The 8,284-nt window shown below is 43.2% G+C and overlaps 1 long non-coding RNA gene across 1 annotated transcript; it reads left to right on the top strand.

Moving 5' to 3' along the window:
• The first annotated feature begins 854 nt into the window (after positions 1 to 854).
• LOC139057919 (uncharacterized) lies at positions 855 to 6,572 on the top strand. Its single transcript, XR_011513091.1, has 3 exons — positions 855 to 1,217; positions 1,987 to 2,073; positions 6,378 to 6,572. It is a non-coding gene; the product is annotated as an uncharacterized lncRNA (long non-coding RNA).
• Positions 6,573 to 8,284: the final 1,712 nt, after the last annotated feature.

The following is an 8,284-nucleotide window of genomic DNA, read 5'->3' as shown; positions in this document are numbered from 1 at the left end:
GCCACTGAGCAACCACGACGGGGAAAAAAAGAAAAGAAAAAGAAACTGCGCGTAAGCGGCAGCGTCTATTTGCTGGAACGCACTGTAGTACTTGGTTGCACGCACATGGTACGCCAGCGCACACTTCTGGCATATACCACATAGGACAAATGCACGCTGCCGAGACATGTGGGTTTTTCGAGGAATCTTCGCGGGTAGCACGATCAACAACACAGAAGGCACGAGCGACAGGAGTGCAACCCGCGCACGTTAAACACGCCAACACGAAAGCAAGATACGGACAACAGGGGTGTAAGCTGCGCCACACGAGCAGATTTGATGATTTCCGACTGACACTGTTGCAACGGGCACTAAAACATCGCACACTGCACATGTGTCGCTCGGAGATCGCGTCAACGATGTCTGAGGCTATATAGTTGATGTGAACGACAGCAGGAAGTTATTTAAATTGAAGTGACGGCGCAGGTAGCACGGGGAGCAGCGAAATGCGTAATTCATGGTTTTTATGAGAGGTAACTGAAGTGAAAATCGTTCGAATAGCGTCACCGCAACGGCTTTCTATAGGGTTAACATTTTCAGATCTCGAAGGCCATGCTTTTGCTGGCTGCAGATAGCCGAAGCGATTCAAATTGAAAATGCGTTATAGAATTTCTTTCTATGCCAAGCTATAGCTTACAATATAGACTTATCTTTGGTTCTCTTTGTTTTGCAACAGCTATGCGCAATTAGGCAGCCGCACAAATCCTCAGATGACGCTAGCCGAGACATTGGCTGGCCCCAACCGACCTGTTCGTGGCGCCACCTACCGTCCCGTTTCCTATCCAATCCAATCCAATCAGTCTGTCGCTCTGTTTTCGAGTCGGTCGGGTGTGCGAGCTGCAACGATGTGCTTGTTAGATCGTGTGTTTTTGTGTTTGCTGTAACCAAATGTGACTTAGTTCGCGTGCGCATAAGCGCCACAGACAGCTTGTGTCTCGCTGCAAACTCGCCGTGTGTGTGGCGCGCCAGCGAAATGTGGACCAACGATGTTCATGCTGTCGAGTGCGTTCCCTTTGTCTCTGGTTGTCGTGGAAAGTTGGGTGGACGTCGCGAAGAAATAATGCGTGTTGTTAGCGTGCCACTGCTCGTCCACTATGCACCGGTATGTCTGCTGGGAGTAGCATCGAAGCACTGGCAACTTGGAGGGCGCTTTTCGACCGCGTCGGGCCGTTCAAAAGGTGAGTAACCGTGCTTGCTAACTACACACGTGTTGTGCGTGCTTCTCGTGTGGGCATAGGGTGCCTTGCGAACGTAGGAAAGAGAACTCCCACGACAACAGTGAAACCTATGCCGATGCTTGCTGGGTGTCAGAGTTTAGTTGCGCGAATTGATTGCCATAATGCTGAATTGAAAATCTTGATAAGCGTTTTCTTCTGATGAGAAAGATTACGTTCAGAAATAATCGTGTTCATCATGCGCGCTTGTGCGTGAGCTCCCGTTTTTCTGTTGAAGTCGCATGATAACGACTCATCTACCTCTTGACCGATTCTTACTGCTATGACGTTTCCTCGCTTACAAATGATTCGACGTTGTAGATAATCTCTGCTTACAAGGTTTTCGATTTACGAGCAGTATTGGGGAAAAAAATGTAAGCAATCACAGCGTGCTACTAGTACAGGTTTGTTTTGAAGGGGTGTTGCCATAACTTCGACGTAAGTAAACATTACAAGGGATAGTTACTTAAAGTTATGAAAGAAACTCTAGAATCGTTATGTAAACAAACATTCATGTAATGCGCTGCTGCTCCTGCGTGTGAAATTTTGCCTTGTTGAAGGGGTCCCTGTTATCGTGACATTCATCAGTAACTTTGACTTTGTGCTCTGTTGCCACCCTGCACCAGTGCAGGCATTGTTTTCATGACTGTTTTTACATGCTCCTTGCATGTGTTCACTATGTGATAGTCTTACTGTGCCACAGCTATAAGTTAACACAGAATTCTCTTTGTAGTGGTGAAGCCGTGACCCACAACAGTGTCCACATAACCCGTGGCCATGGCTGCAGCAACACGGCGTGTAATCTGGATGGATATGTCAGGTATGCTTTAAGTGTACGTGTTCACAAAAGTAGGATCTCGGTATCATTAGTGGATAAGTGTATCGACATATTACTTAATGCATCTTGCTAAATAGGCTAAATATTTCTGCAACATTATTCCACTTGCTGCTTATTTGTGTTTGTAGATATTATGCACACATTATCTTGTTCTGTTAAAACTACACGTCGCATGTCCTGACGTTTAGTATTTTTCTCGCATCAATTGCTTGGCTGCAAGTCCATTTTATTTTTGCCTATTACACAGTATGTTTCTTTTTATCTTAGTTTTATTTGTTTGGAACTGTTTCTTATGCTGTAGCCCATATTTCCCTGTTTTCCTTTCTGCTTATGATACACACATGTGCTGTTTTTGTCCATGTAAGAATTCGAAGTGTAGTGTGTCATATATGTCACAGGTCTAAGCACGCAGTGTGCCTACCATTGTTTAACATTGATATTTACAATCATGTCTGTCTTGTTCTCAGAATAACTGTCACTGGCAAATACACATTTGATGAACTAGAATTTCTTGAAATGAAATAGGAAGGCCAGTATTCATTGTGCTGCAGTTACTTAAGCAGTGAGGTGTTTTCTGGTAAGCTTTCTATTTTTTCTCTCACTTTCTTCGTATTCTTTTCTTTGCAAGCTGCCCTTATTCATGCTGGTAGGCATTGTAGCAGTTGTGAGTGTGTTTACTGCAGCAATGTCACAGCTAGTTTGCACACACTACAAGATGCCAACAGATACCCATCACTGTTTTTGTGCATTTCTGAGAACCAGCTGTGTCCACTCGGCGAAACTTGTAGTGTCCATTTGAATTTACCAATCAGTTCATGTAACATTTCAGGACAAAATTTACGCAGTGAGAGAACGGAGACTATGCAACATGACCTTGGCTAACAACTGACTGTTTAAGTTGTTGGAAGGACTAACAAAAATAGCACTGGATGTGCACTTGTGTTGTGCACCAGTTAATTTGAGAGGGATGGCAGAAGTTATAATTCAAAGGCATAAAATCATGGTAAATGGTGTCTGCATAAAAAGAAGTAAATAGGCACAGACTAATTTCTATCCCTTGTAATCTACAAAGGATGCCTTTCTTCATGCATTGATAATGGGGGCTGGCTCACACTTATTTCATTCATTTTCATTTCATTTCATTTATTGATACTGTGAATCCCATCAGGGATTGTAACAGGAAGGGCTGTATGTTATACATAGGAACATGGTATAAGGTGTTACTTACTAAATCTTATACAGTGAAAGCTCGTTAATTCGAACTTCAATAATTCGAATTTATGGATAATTCGAACTGTACGATTTGGTCCGGCCAAGCTCCATAGAAGTCTATGTATAAAAAAGTCCGTTAATTCGAACGCGAGAAGGTTCCCTCACGGATAATTCGAACTACGCTCGCCTGGCACACGACCAGAGAAACGCGCCTACTGCCTACACACAAGGCTGTATTGCCTCCGAAACGGAGAGAACGGCGAGAGAAGGCAAAATCGGACAAAAATCTAACCGACGCGGGGTCAGCCAGAAGGCAGCGGCGGCTGCCGCCTCTCCGTTCTACGTAACCTCGGAGACTTCTTGCCCGTTGCGAATCTCGGAGGCTTTGCAAATCTTGTACAGCTGCTAATGTTGTGCGGAGATGGCACGGCAAGCTCCAAAACACAGCGAATCAAGTACGTCATAGCTGCGCTTGCAATCAAGAACCAACGAATCAGGATCTTCGCCACCTTCACATGTTCAGCGTCTTTGTCTCGGCAGTCTTCATCGGTTGTGCACCTCTGTTTTCAGCTTAGGAGGTATCGGCCGTCGCGATTCATTGGGATGGTGTTAAGCCTCGGCTAACGTTCGTTTCGGTGGATATCGGTGGTGTGGCACAGTCGGACCCAGAGCTTCGACTTGAAGATGATGGCGTGTGCCTGCGGCACACGCCATCACTTTCTGACACGCCAAATTTCTGACATGCTCTACTGCTTCCAAATGGCAGTATACTGTTGCCCTCCTTCACTTTCGTTAGTTCGAACTTTCGTTAATTCGAAGTGAAGCGGCTTCCCCTTGCGGTTCGAATTAACGAGCTTTTACTGTACAATAAAAAACTTGGGCATATAACAATTTGATTACGGGATTATACAAGAGAATAAATAGAACGGAGAGGTTATGACAAAGAGAATTGCAGTTACAGAGACCAGTTACAAGGTCAGTATTGACGTAATAACAATCGCGCAACAATCAAGGTTACAATAATGCCAACAAGAAAAGAAATGTATTGCATCATTACCGTGATTATAGTCAAGCACAAACACCGTTAAAATAATAAGGCAACAAGGAACTACGTAAATAATGTGAATAATGTGAAGAATTATTGCTGCAATGCGTATAGTTGATGCGCAATCAGGGTACCAAACGTATCTAAAGATGAGCTGTCAGTAGTACTTGTGCTAAGATTATTCCATTCGCGTGTCGCCCTTGGAAAAAAAGAGTATTTGAAAATATCAGTGTGGAATGTAAATTCGCTTAATGTGTGTGTGTGTTTATGGCGAGTTATTCTATTCGAGGACGTTGATATGTATTTCATAATAGGCAGTTTAAGTTGTGTATTAACTGATACATGATTTTTAGTCTAGCAAGCTTAGCTCTGTTATGCATGGTTAGGAGTTCTGCCCGTTTCAGTAATGCTGTTGGTGAGTCTGTGATGGAGTGTTTATTATATATGCATCTCAGCGCTTTTCGCTGTACCACTTCAAGTTTTTTTATCAGTTTGTTAGTAAACGGGAATTGTTATTTATGTGGTGCGCCTGACTGATTTCTCTTGCCAATTTTCAGCCATGGGTGAAAACAGATAAACAATCCTAATCTGGCCTGAAGCCCCATTGCAGATATGTGTGGCCAAGTCGGACGAGCATACTGGTTTTTTGAAGGAAATATGGTGATCTCACAGGTACATATTTAGGCACCAGCCAGTCTGCGCTATGTACATTTGACCACATGTGAAAGGAATACAGCACAGTGCCTCTGACACGCACTGGACAAATTTGGTGCTACCTTTAACCAAGCAAGCCTCGCTTGCCTCCTTGCATTTCTCGATTCAATTTTCAATTCAATCAGTTCATGTAACTTTTCAGGACAAAATTTGCGCAGCGAGGGAAGGGAGACCATACAACATGACTGTTGTGCATATGCTGCCTAATTTATTTTTGCTGAAAATATACGTGCATTGCAGTCCACAAGTGAATTGACAAAGGCACCCAGGCATTGGAGGCTTGCTTAGTTAAAAATACCCAAAATTTGTCTCGTATCCTTCAGGGTTAATGTAGGCTACTCTTTTGATCACGTGCATATTTGGTCCAATGTACATCGGGCACGCTGACTAGCCGGTGCCTCAGCATGCGCCTAGGAGAGCACCATAATTCACTCAAAGGACCAGTGTGCTCGTCTTATTTGACCATGCATTGACACGACAAGCTGTGCACTGGATTTAGCTTGTTTATCTGTTTCGTTCGCCTATGGCAACCGACTGATACAACAAAATCAGTGAAGAATACCACAGCCAAAAATGGGACGTGTGTCAGTCGACGCTCATTATGATTGCATGACAAAGAGGAATACTCTCTAATGACGTGGCATCGCAACCACCATGCTTATTTATTAAATTATTTATATGCAAGCTTGTTTGTCATGCTTCTACGCATTTGTTTGTCAACTTGTGCCCTCCCTCTGAAAGCAGTGCTCGGGTGTAAATGATAAAAAACCCCAGACATGGGGTTGTGTATTTCTTGAATGGGATATATGCCATCATTCAGGAGGCCAACACTTGCATGACATAGTAGGCTAGGAATGTATGAGAACTGTGCCCGTAGCTGATGCAAATATTCTATAACGACTGGCACTTGGATGTCTCTGGGATGCATTGGGTTGCCCATACACAAACACTCCTACGCTCATTTCCATGCCAAGTAATTAGTGAGAATTTCTCATTCACGCTAGCAATCCACAGACACTGCTGTCCTTTGTCAAGTGGAAACCGATATAGCTGAAGTAGTTCACGACATGTACACACGCCACAGCTGATCCATGTTGCACATTTGTTCAGCCAAGAGCAATTTCTGCTTACTGTAGTTACTGCTGCACCCAAAGGCCACACAGTGGTTCCTCAACTTTGTGTGAACCGACACCACATATATTTTTCACAGAACTAGCTATAACGTCTCCAGACCGTTCTGCAGCAAGTGATACAGCGTGTATTTCTGTGGTTGATTGCCAAGTTTTGTTAATTATCTGTCCTTTCTACCATGCAGGGTACACATGCACTTACTTCAAGATGACGACACTCCACCTCAAGAACAGCCTCTCCTCAGTGATAAGTAGCGAGATTAAATGAAAGGGAGATATCACATCCGTAACCAGGCTGATACTGTGTTTTCCTTTCATTTAACCTCCTTCTGCATTTAAGGAAGCATTGATATGCCCAATAAATGTTTTTGTTAAATTTCTTTCGTTGAGTAATGTCTAACATGCAGCATATGTAGGGCCCATGTACATGTCAGAAGTGCTGCATCTTCACTGGACATACATGCATACAGGCTGCATATATATAGCACCAAAGATAGTCACGCACAGGTAACATATTTAAATAAGGTCTGACTGCCATTGGGACACATGAGAAAATGTTACCACACGTGGTGGCTAATTTTGTTATAGGAGTAATACGAGCACCGGCAGTCTAATGTATAAGCTCATTAGAGATTCGCTAGGAAGACGTGAGAAAGTCACAAGAAAACTGCTTTGGAGCGCACATTAGGAAGACATTTCATGCTCACAAGAAAAGCACTCGTCAAGAGTTCTACAGAAAGACGGTGGCCAATATGTTATAGAATGACATTAGGAATACATCAGAAAATCCCAAAGAAACTCATCAGAAAGTCTAATGGCTGTGATGTCAAAACTCGTCAGACTTTCATGTGAAACTCATCTCATATTTTCATAAGGGGCCTTTCCTCCTCTTTCTGCATGGCGGCGACGGTGTTCTATGCAGTCACGTTATCTTGACTCTCTAGTGGCGTCAGCGGCATCCAGCGGTATCAGTCGGTCGCTGCTAGCGCTGGGGGGATGAAAGGGGGGCGGAGCTGGTTACGAGGCCGACGACAACGCCGACAACGACGCGAAACCCAGGAACGGACGCCAAAGAGCTGCGCTCTAAAATTCAAACGTTCTTGCAATTTTTCTTGTGCGAGTACGTGGGAATTGTGACTGCAATTCGCCTTTGAGTGAGAACAAACAGGGCGACCTGCTGACTCATAACAGACGAGATGAATTATAAAGTTTGTAGATTTATTTCCCATCTAGATTAGCATGGAAAGAAGGTGAACTGCGCAAAACTTAAACAGGAATTTGCTGGAAGGATTCGTGCAATATGAAAACATGTACTTAAGTTTATTTCAATCGAGGAAATAATGTGTTGGTTATCAAATTTATGAGAAAGGCGGTAAACGGTAGTGTTAGTGTGACTTGAAAGAAAATAAAGAAATATAATTCGACTAGGAAACAAACAAAATCTACTCTATTTTTATTTATTTATTTATTTGTACTTACTGCAGCCCGATCGGGCTATTGCAGGAGTGGGTGTGAAAGGCAGAGAAATGAAAATAGTAAGTAATACAGGCAATACGAACAATACAAACTAATACAAACTAAAACTATTCAATGGCTGCCAAGAATAAGTTTAAAGGAAGAGAACGAGTAGGAACAGGCAAGAAACGGTAGTACTCGATTACACGGGAAAATAAATTGTATTTAAATGTGTCCGTACGGGAAAATTAGGTGGGATGTTTAGGTGATGGTGACTTCTAGTATTAGATGGTTTAGCAGGAATTAAGTAGTTGTCTGAATATATACGGCAAGAAGAGGTAATAATGCAATGCAAAAACTTAAGTGATTCCGTGCGTCGGCGGTCTGAGAGCGGTTGTAAGCCTAGGGATAAAAGCGCTGTATACGGTGAAAAATCTCTATCGTACTTACAGCATATGAAGCGGATCGCTTTCTTTTGGATGGCCTCAATCTGATTAATGTCGCACTGTTTGTGTGGATTCCAGACGGGAGAAGCATATTCTAGCATAGGCCGGATTAGTGATTTATACATCAGTAGTTTAGTATCCCTTGGGGCTGAGGTCAATGTGCGGCGCAAATAGCCTACCTTTTCCGTGCT

This window comes from Dermacentor albipictus, chromosome 3 (assembly GCF_038994185.2).
Source record: "Dermacentor albipictus isolate Rhodes 1998 colony chromosome 3, USDA_Dalb.pri_finalv2, whole genome shotgun sequence".
NCBI lineage: Eukaryota > Metazoa > Arthropoda > Arachnida > Ixodida > Ixodidae > Dermacentor > Dermacentor albipictus.
The sequence above is the reverse complement of the archived record's forward strand: the minus strand, read 5'-3'. Positions and strand labels throughout refer to the sequence as shown.